Source organism: Bos javanicus, chromosome 1, assembly GCF_032452875.1.
Source record: "Bos javanicus breed banteng chromosome 1, ARS-OSU_banteng_1.0, whole genome shotgun sequence".
NCBI classification, from domain to species: Eukaryota; Metazoa; Chordata; class Mammalia; order Artiodactyla; family Bovidae; genus Bos; species Bos javanicus.
In genome coordinates, this window is record NC_083868.1 from 80,838,575 (window position 1) to 80,849,659 (window position 11,085).

An 11,085-nucleotide genomic window follows, 5' to 3' on the forward strand; every position below is an offset into this window, starting at 1 on the left:
GCCCACCATCTGAATGATTAGCTGGGTTTACTTCCCTCCTTCCCTTTAAATCTTTCATGGCTGAGCAGAATCTTTGGAGGTGGTTTTTTTGGGGGCACTGAATCCACTATCTCCCCAGGTTACCAGACTCTGATTAAAGACAACTTTCCTTTCTATCAACATTTGTGAATTTGATTTTGGAACCGGTGAGCAGTGAGCCCTAACTCAATACATAATTTTGAGTCTTGCAAATTTTAAATAGTGAGATATTAAAATAGCAATGAAGTCTCACCCTATATACAAAATTTGAGACAACTTGAATCTCCTAAACTTTTAAAAATTAGCCAAAGACTGAGTATTTTTAAAGCAAGGACATTTTTAAAAATTCAAGTGTTAAATATTTATTGAACAACTATTACATATTGTGAACATATAAGAAGTGCTAGGGCTACATGAACTGATAATTTAGGCATGATTGACTACTTATTATTTTTAAAATGTTACACCTCAAATTGTCCAAATACATCAGATGATTTTGCACCAGTGCAATGTTCAATGGGATATTGATCTGACTGTACACTTAGAGAGACAGACAAATAAAGCAATAGATTTGGGAGTTGGGGAGCTATTTATTCAATGTTGGGTCATTTATTTCCATAGGGAAAATTCTTTTTGCAACAACATTTTTAGAGAGATCTTTGTTCAGTTTTCACAGAGTTACTCTGAAGCAGTATGAATTTAAGAAACCCTATAAGCCTCTTGAAGGAAGTATACTTTGCAAAGACTAAAGAAGTTTACTACTAACAAAAGGCATTTTAATGAACTTATTTATAAAATCACCCTTATCCAAATATATTGCATAGTGTCCTATTTAAGAACAGACTTAATTTTTAGTACTTTATCAGGTCAAATATCTTCCTCCATCTTTAAAAACAGATTAGCAATGATTAGTGCAAGAAATGAACATTAAATGACATTTTTATAAGCACCTTTTGACCTTAATTTCAACAGGCAACTGACTCATAGTTGATTACAGTTTCAAGATTTCAAGTATATAGTAAATTAAAATATAATCTTATGTTACTTGTGTTGAATCTAAAATATGACACAAATAAACTTATCTACAAACCAGAAACAGACTCACAAACATAGAGAACAGACTTGTAGTTGCCAAGGAAGAGTGAATTGAGATTAGCAGATGCAAACTATTATATATAGAATTGATAGCAACACACTCCAGTATTCTTGCCTGGGAAATCCCATTGACAGAGGAGCCTGGCGGACCACAGTTCATGGGGTCACAAAAAGTAGGGCACAACTGAACTGAACAACAACAACAAACACACAATCAGGCCAATTGTGATTTGGGGAAATACCTCTTGATGGAAATGTGGCATAAAATGGGGAGTGTAGTGACTTAGCAATATGGAATATAGAGTTTTGTAAGAAATTAAAACTTGTGTATACAGTCATATTTGCAAATATTCAAACAATAAAGTCTTTGGCTAAAAGAAAAAAAGCTAAAGGATGTGACAGCTGGACCATAAAGCAGACTGAGTACCAAAGAATTGATGTTTTTGAACTGTGGTGTTGGAGAAGACTCTTGAGAGTCCCTTGGACTGCAAGGAGATCCAACCAGTCAATCCTAAAGGAAATCAATCTTGAATATTCATTGGAAGGACTGATGCTGAAGGTGAAGTTCCAGTACTTTGGCCACCTGATGTGAAGAACTGACTCGTTGAAAAAGACCCTGGTGCTGGGAAAGATTGAAGGCAGGAGGAGAAGGGGATGACAGAGGATGAGACGGTTGGATGGCATCACCAAATGGACATGAGTTTGAACAAGCTCCAGGAGTTGGTAATGGAGAGGGAAGCCTAGCATGCTGCAGTCCATGAGGTCGCAAAGAGTCGGACACCAAAGGAAAAAAGAATTGATAAATACCAAGGTCCTTCTGTGTGTGTATATATATATACACATATATATAGTACAGGGAATTATATTCAATATCCTGTCATAAGCCGTAATGGAAAAGAATATGGAAAAGAATGTTTACGTATGTATAACTGAATCACTTTGCCATATAGCAGAAATTAACACAGCATTGCAAATCAACTATACTTCAATAAAATACATTTTAAAAATAAAATATAAATCTTATATTTGACCCTAGCTTTAATATTCACAGTTAGAATTCCCAAAACAGATGTTAGTTTGGAGGGCTGTCTAACCCAGTCACTTTATTATTGTTTTTACAACCAATTCCTATAAGCTTCCAAAAGAGATAACAGTTATACTGTAAGTCTAGTTTCCTGCTGCCATAGCTAATGACTCTAGGATGCAAAACCCTTGAGTCAGGTTGCAATTACAGACAAGAGAAAACCACTACAAATAAAGAGTAGACAGAACTTTTCAGAAACTCCAATGAAATCTGACAATGATCTGATTTTAAAAAGAACATTGAGAAAATACTAGCTTTTCATGTCACACATACACACACCCATCTGTCTTTAGCTTGAAGCAGAAAAGCAAAATGTTAATTACAAGCTACTATTGGTGCTATGCAGTAGATATAAACCAGAAAGCAGCGGACAATTATAGAGACATCTACTGTAATTGTCATTTGGAGATTAATGCATAGTAAAAACTGTTACATAAGCAGCTTTCACCACACCAAGTACTTGAACTTCTGAACAACTCCTTAAGGTCCACAAAATTATTAACTTTAAAATAATTCTATGACCTCTGAAAACAAGTATGACAAACAAACATAAATTTAGGAAGCAAATACCTTTCATGTAAAGGCCTATGTTTTTTCTAGCCTTTTGAAACATTTTCATTATTCTGTGATTCAAATTTTGTCTCAACCATTCTGAAACACACTGAAAATTTTGTCTCATCCACTCTGAAACACTCTGATGAGTAGGCAGTTAAAAAGTGCTAGAAGAGCAAAAGAATTCTTCTAAGGTTCTGAAATTCTTCAAATTTCAGAAGTCTTAATAAAACTACGTTGCTGCTGGGGAGATGGCACTCATCGCACTGAAAAGACTTGTTTGAGGCAGAGATGCCACAAACCTTCAATTTGTAGAAAACACAGTATTTGTGAAGGGCAATACAGCAAAGCACAACAAAACAATGTGTGCCTATAAGCCTGGACACGTCTGCCACAGTCAGCTCCTCAGGGACAAGCCAGAGAGCTTCTTCCTTCAACCATCTCAAAGCTAGCATTGTACAGGCTCTGGGTTCAGGTTGGCTGCTGTATCCAAAAGGACTAGTACACGTTTTTAGGAGCACAAAGCGAGTCTTTTTCTCTTTCACAGTTATGCCACTGGCACCTCAGTAGGAGATTTCCTATGTTCCTCAAATCTGTTTCTCTGGTGGTTGTGTTGTAGTGAAGAGGGAAAAAGAGGAATGAGTTTTTCTCTTTCCCTTTCCTGAGAACAAAGAAGATAAAGATAACAGTGAGCAGGCCTGAACATTCCTAGTTTTTTTACTTTGTGCTGTGTTTCATTGCTCAGTCATGTCTGACTCTTTGAGACTCCGTGGACTATAGCCCTCCAGGCTCCTCTGTCCATGGGGATTCTTCAGGCAAGAATACTGGAGTGGGTTGCTATACCCTCCTCCAGAGGATCTTCTCAACCCAGGGATTGAACCCAGGTCTCCCACATTGCAGGCAGATTCTTCACCATCTGAGCCACCAGGGAAGCCCAAGAATACTGGAGTGGGTAGCCTATCTGTTCTCCAGGGGAAGTTCCCAACCCAGGGATCAAACCAGGGTCTCGTGCATTGCAGGTGGATTCCTTACCATCTGTGCTACCCAGGAAGCCTTTTTTTTTTTTTTTTTTAACTTTAACTGCTCCTAACTCTTGCATGTCTGTAATTAAGTTTGCTTCTGCCCCCTAACTCTGCAGGAGCTAAAATTCACATTTTCTCCTTTGACTCTATGCTAAATACATCCCCTGTCTGGTGTTTACCCTTAAAACACTCTTCTCATTGTAGATACGTATCAGAAAAGGCCACAGAGCCACTGAACCACCACCCGTCTCAATTCCTGGGTTACTGACGGCAGTTTATCACTGTCTTTGAAACAATGCGAGAGGAAGAAATCAACCTCGTCACTGACTCCCGACTGCGAGCCTTGCCTTATATAAGCCCCTAGACTCCTCATGGAGGGGAGCACAATTCTTCAGGCATGAGCCTACTGGGATCCTCTCTCCGCCACTTGAGAATAAAAGCCACCTTTCTATTTCCTCCAAACTCTGTCTCTGTGTATTTTTCGTTCGGCTTCAGTGGGCAGAGAAGGCTAGATTTTGGCTGGCCACAGTTGTTGGGCTGTATCCTAGAGGTCTGCAAGTCCTGTGCTTGCCCAGCTTCGAGACTGAAGAAAGCCCAGATTTAGTGACAGAGACATCAATGGTGTAATGGATGGGGGAACTTACTACACATCTGGAGCAAGGTCTTGGAGTGACACCCCACAGTGTGCAGTGGATGGTGGGCAGAATGTGCCAGCAGGCTTCACTCTGGGTGGGGGGAATAGGAAGGCTATCAGTTATGGGGGAACTGGCTTCAGCTTGGCTCATCAGTTACCGGGGAAACCAGCAGAGTAGCTGAGCCCTCTAAAACCCCCTTAGCCCCTAGGGGAGTAAGTACCTTCCTGCAGCAGAGGTTTTCACTTTGTTAAACTATTAAGGAGAAGCCACTCTGAGCTAAAGATTAGAATGGTACCTCAGGTGGGATGAGGAGGAGAGTGTATAGGTATTTTCTAAATAGACCCTATGATTTAAGAGGATGATTTAGGGAGAGTCAGGTAAGTAAGGTGTAGGTGAAGCAGGAACTGGTCAAGCAGGGGATGTACAGAGAGCTTTTTAGCAAGTACTTTGTAAACCTTGTTTACAACATTGCCATATGATTGTTACATGGAAAAGAAATACCCATCACCCTTTGTCAATATCATTGGAACCACTTTTTTTATTTTCTTGTGCAGCAAATTTCCATGAGTGGTTTTGATGAATACTATTCTATTATTCTTGGGCTTCCCTGATGGCTCAGCAGTAAAGAATCTGTCTGCCAATGCAGGAAATGCAGGTTCAGTCTCTGGGTGGTCGGGAAGATGCCCTGGGTAGTGGTAGGAGAAGGCAATGGCAACCCACTCCAGTATTCTTGCCTGGGAAATCCCATGGACAGAGGAGCCTTGTGGGCTACAGTCCATGGCATCACAAAAGAGTCAGGGACACAACTTAGTGACTCAAAAACAACAGCATTCTCTAATTCTAATATTCACTGTTATTATCACTGTTGTAAGTACTTCTATTATCCTGACTCCCACCAAATATTGTTGATTGGTGTGGTGATACAATATTGAAAAATATACCTGAAATTCAGTAACTTTGGAAGATGAAGCAGATATGATTTTAAAAAAACCATTAAGAAGGCAAGTAAATGAGACCCACACAATGCTATTAATTTAGGAGACAGCACTCTGCAAAATATTAAAGATGATGTTGAGAAAATATAGGGCTGCATTAGATGCAAAAATGTGCTGGAAGCACAGTAGATTTAACAGCTCCATAACTCATTCTCTCTAATTTATGTTTATTCTTAAGAAGAAATTTTTCTAGAATATGTACATTTCAAATATTACTAAGTCTTTATGTATGCATTCTTTTCTTATATCAAATAAATCAGACAGGAAACTGTTCTAGGTAAATTCAAGTGAGGAAATCTTAGAGACATTTGGCATGCAATATTAGAATTTGAGTAAAAAAATGCCCAAGCTAGAGTTATAAAGTTGGAAGTTATCTATATAAGATCGAGAGTTTCAATCATAAGAAAGAACAGACTTCCCAAGCTTAGAGTACACATTTAGGAGAAGGTCAAGGACATAATCTTCAGAAGCCACCAAATTCAGAGTACAGGAAGAGGAAGCAGCTAGGGAGTACCCTGACTGAGTACCTAGAATGTGTCATGAATGTTCCAAGCATATACTTCTAGTATGGAATTTAATCCTCCCTACAGTCCTGGCAGGCTGTTGCATACACCTGGTTGTATAATGGAGGCCAGAATAAATCAAAAGGTGAGTTGTCTTAGCCCAGACAGCACGTCTGTCAGATCAAGGCATGGGTTGGGCTGACAGAAAAATCAACGGCACAATTATAAGACAGAGAGGAGAGAAACTGGGGTAACTCAGATGAAATGAACCAGCGCCCTCTGCCTCAGTAAAAGACACCAGCCTCTACCCAGTTTGCAAAGCCACAAATCAGGAGTTATCCTTCACCTCTCTTTTTCTTACATTAAATCCATTGGTAGGTCCTAGGGGTTCTACCTGAAGTTACATTCCTATTTTTAAACCATATCTTCTGCTCACAACCTTAGACTAAGGTACACATCTCTCCCCTAGAAAGCTCCAGTCACTTCCTATCCCATGGCTACTCTTTCCCAAATACCACCCATTTTTCCTATAGCAAATAACAATGTAACACGAATGCTATTGGCTTTGGGGGGCATTAATTAATCATTGCTCATTGTTAGGACTTCATTGTTGGGAATGTCCTGTCCATTTCAAAATGTTTAGCATCCCTAGTCTCTGTCCAGTACCATCCCAAGTAAGTGTCTCTAGTTACTTCCAAATGTCCCCAGGTCCGGGGCATGGGAGGGAATAATACCGTTTCACCCTGCCTTTCCTCATCCCAGGTCTAGAACCATGATGCCTGGTTGATCTCTTAAGGTAAATCAGATTATGCCACTTTCCTGCTTAAAACCTTTAGTGGTTTCCCATTGCACTGATTTTTCTCAATGCACTCCTAATTCCTTCTGGGGGACTTCAAGGCTGTTCACGACCTGCCCTCACCTACTTCTTCATTCTCATCTTCTAAAGCCGTCCTCTTTCTCCTCTTAGCTGCTTCAGTCCAGCTTCCTTTCTCACTCTTAGCTACATCAACATATTTTCTGCCTTTAGGCCTTCATGCCTGCTCTTCCCCCGGGAAGCTTCTCCATTTTCTCCTCTAGACTAGCCCTTCTCTTTCTCTGCAGGGTTAGACACTAATACTTATGAAGGTGTGAGGCTGCCAGTGGCTATCCTGGCTAGGACTGAAGACCAGCACTGATGACAGAAAGAGAGAAGGAAGGAGGGAGGGAGGGGAGGAGAAAAGGAGAGGGGGAGAGGGAAAGAGAGAAGAGAAATGATTCCTGGATTCTATGGTGGCCTAGGTAAGACTCACCCATTTCAATTCCCAGCACATGAGGGAGTGACATTTTTCTTTTTACTTAAGCTGCTTTGGATTGGGTATCTACCACCTGCCAAGGAAAACACTCTAATACTCTGTGTTCCCTCACAGCCACACTTGAGTATAGCAAGGGTAGAAAGTGAATGAGTCTCTTTTAATACTGGGTGAAAGGTGAAATTTTCAGAATTCCCTTGCAAACTCCCTCAAAGAAGGACTAGTCTCTTTGGCAGAGTTGCCCAAACCTTTTCCAGTTCTTCACTAAATATTGCCTCTGCCCCATTATATCCTTTCTCTCTTTCTTCTTCCATCTCTTCCTATCTTTTGCCCTAAGGACACTCAAAGCTCTTCTCTCCTGGAAAAGAAAATTTCCCTCTACCCTCTAATCTATCCTGAAGCGGGAGAACAGATGAGTTCCAGGTTAGACATTTTTGCAACCAGCCTCCAGATAGAAATAACAAGTTCAGTTCAGTTCAGTCGCTCAGTCATGTCTGACTCTTTGCGGCCCCATGGACTGCAGCATGACAGGCCTCCCTGTCCATCACCAACTCCCGGAGCTTGCTCAAACTCATGCCCATTGAGTCGGTGATGCCATCCAACCAACTCATCCTCTGTTGTCCCCTTCTCCTCCCACCTTCAATCTTTCCCAGCATCAGGGTCTTTCCAAATGAGTCAGTTCTTTGCATCAGATGGCCAAAGTATTGGAGTTTCAGCTTCAGCATCAGTCCTTTCAACGAATATTCAGGACTGATTTCCTTTGGGATGGACTGGTTGGATTTCCTTGCAGTCCAAGGGACTCTCAAGAGTCTTCTCAAACCCACAGTTCAAAAGCATCAATTCTTTGGTGCTCAGCTTTCTTTATAGTTCAACTCTCACATCCATACATGAACTGCTGGAAAAACCATAGCTTTGACTAGAAGGACCTTTGTTGGCAAAGTAATGTCCCTGTTTTTTAATATGCTATCTAGGTTGGTCATAACTTTTCTTCCAAGGAGTAAGTGTCTTTTAATTTCATGGCTGCAATCACCATCTGCAGTGATTTTGGAGCCCCAAAAAGATAAAGTCTGACACTGTTTCCACTGTTTCCCCGTCTATTTGCCATGAAGTGATGGGACCAGATGCCATGATCTTCGTTTTCTGAATGTTGAGCTTTAAGCCAGCTTTTTCACTCTCCTCTTTCACTTTCATCAAGAGGCTCTTTAGTTCGTTTTCGCTTTCTGCCATAAGAGTGGTGTCATTTGCATATCTGGGGTTATTGATATTTCTCCCAGCAATCTTGATTCCAGCTTGTGCTTCTTCCAGCCCAGCGTTTCTCATGATGTACTCTGCATGTAAGTTAAATAAACAGGGTGACAATATACAGCCTTGACGTACTCCTTTTCCTATTTGGAACCAGTCTGTTGTTCCATGTCCAGTTCTAACTGTTGCTTCCTGACCTGCACACAGATTTCTCAAGAGGCAGGTCAGGCGGTCTGGTATCCCCACCTCTTTAAGAATTTTCCACAGTTTGTGGTGATCCACACAGTCAAAGGCTTTGGCAAAGTCAATAAAGCCAAAATAGATGTTTTTCTAGAACTCTCTTGCTTTTTTGATGATGGACGCTGGAAATTTGATCTCTGGTTCCTCTGACTTTTCTAAAACAGCTTGAACATCTGGAAGTTCACGGTTCATGTACTGTTGAAGCCTGGCTTGGAGAATTTTTAGCATTACTTTACTAGCATGTGAGACGAGTGCAATTGTGTGGTAGTTTGAGCGTACTTTGGCATTGCCTTTCTTTGGGATTGAAATGAAAACTGATCTTTTCCAATCCTGTGGCCACTGCTGAGTTTTCCAAATTTGCTGGCATATTGAGTGCAGCACTTTCACAGCATCATCTTTCAGGATTTGAAATAGCTCAACTGAATTCCATCACCTCCACTAGCTTTGTTCGTAGTGATGTTCCTAAGTCTCACTTGACTTCGAATTCCAGGATGTCCAGAAATAACAAGAGGAACAGGGTAAATAGCCGGACTTTGTCTCCTATGGGCACTTTAAGATAATAGTCAAGCAATGGCAGGGGCAGAGAGGGACTAAGCCCTGCTTGGGTAAAAGATCAGGAGCTCACATATTTCCCATCCTTGGAATCAGAAGGACCTCAATTGAACATGCACAGAAAGGCTCCTTGGGGGTCAAAAAGGGAGAGGATGCCAGATTGTATGTTTTGCTAACTTCCCAGGGACTCTCGTGCTGAATTCCATCTTGGCTAAAGGATGCACGTGCACATAGGGGAGGACCCGAGATAAATCGGCTGTAGGGTCAGAGCAAGACAACTGGCCAGAGGAAAACAAAGACCAGGAGTCTGCCCCCTGGTAAATGATTTAAACTTCCCAAGGTGCAACTCTCTCTGAACTCACCTGTGAGTCTCTCTGCGTGTGTTTTGCTTTTCTAGTACATGCCTTACTTTCCTTTCTACCTTCTGTCTCCTTGGCAATTTTTTTTTTCTAGGCAGACAAGAACTGGGGCCCAGAGTCTTAGCCCCAGTCCCTCCTGGTCTAGGGCTTAGGACTTTGTGCTCTCACTGCTGAAACCAAATTTTCATCCCTGGTCAGGGAATGAAGGTCTCACTGCAAGATGCTGCTCTCCACCGTGTCTGTACTAAATCAGTCCTTTAAGATTACATCCTCTGCTCCCACCCTTCACCATCAAACTGCTTGAAAGATATTACACACTCCTCTCCATTTTCTCATCATCTTCCACCAGACATCTTCAACCCTGCCACCAGGCTTTCATACTCACCCTTCTTGAAACTGTATCTGCCAGTGGTCACCACCACCTCCAAGTCAGTCAACTAACCCATGGCCTTTTCTTGGTCCTCATGTTTATTGCTCTTTCTACAGCATTTAGCTCAGCTGGTCATGCCTGCCTCATCTTCCCTGGCTTATGAGGCACCTAATAGTTTTCCTACCTTCCTGGCCATTCTTTCTGGTTACTGGAATGTTGGCAAAACCTCTAGGCAAGACTGATAAGGTGAGTGTCAATGGCTTGATTCAGTCTTCCTGGGTCAAGTGAAACCACTCAATTGGTTATTAGTTCCAATCCTTTAAAATTTCATAAGAAAGGGCCCATCACTTAGGCTGCTCAGAACAACCTAATGCTAGTGGATAAACATTGCAATTGTCTAGGCACCACTCTATAATGGGAACTATTTATTTCTTTATGCTCTCTGAGCACTTGGATAATATCTACAAATGTCCACTGGATTTACCACTGGAGGTATCCCTCTTCTATTCATACTATAAACCAGAGCTTAAACTTGAGGTCTTAAAATGGATTGGCTAGAATCCATTTTAGTATATAACTCTGGGAATTGGTGATGGACAAGGAGGCCTGGTGTGCTGCAATTCATGGGGTCACAAAGAGTCGGACACGACTAAGCGACTGAACTGAACTGAACTGGTGGCTCAGAGGGTAAAGCGTCTCCCTGCAATGTGGGAGACCTGGGTTTGATCCCTGGGTCGGAGAAGGAAATGGCAATCCACTCCAGTATTCTTGCCTGGAGAATCCCATGGACAGAGGAGCCTAGTAGGCTATAGTCCACGGGGTCGCAAAGAATCAGACACGACTGAGCAACTTCACTTTGTTTCTTTCTTACTATATACACATATAGTACAATCAACAGGTATAATTAAAGTGAGGCTCCTGTGTTAATTACTAATGTTCCCTTACCTGGGAATTGGGGAAAACCTATTTTTTGGGGCTCCAAAATCACTGCAGATAGTGACTGCAGCCATGAAATTAAAAGATGCTTACTCCTTGGAAGAAAAGTTATGACCAACCTAGATAGCATATTCAAAAGCAGAGACATTACTTTGCCAACTAAGGTCTGTCTAGTCAAGGCTATGGTTTTTCC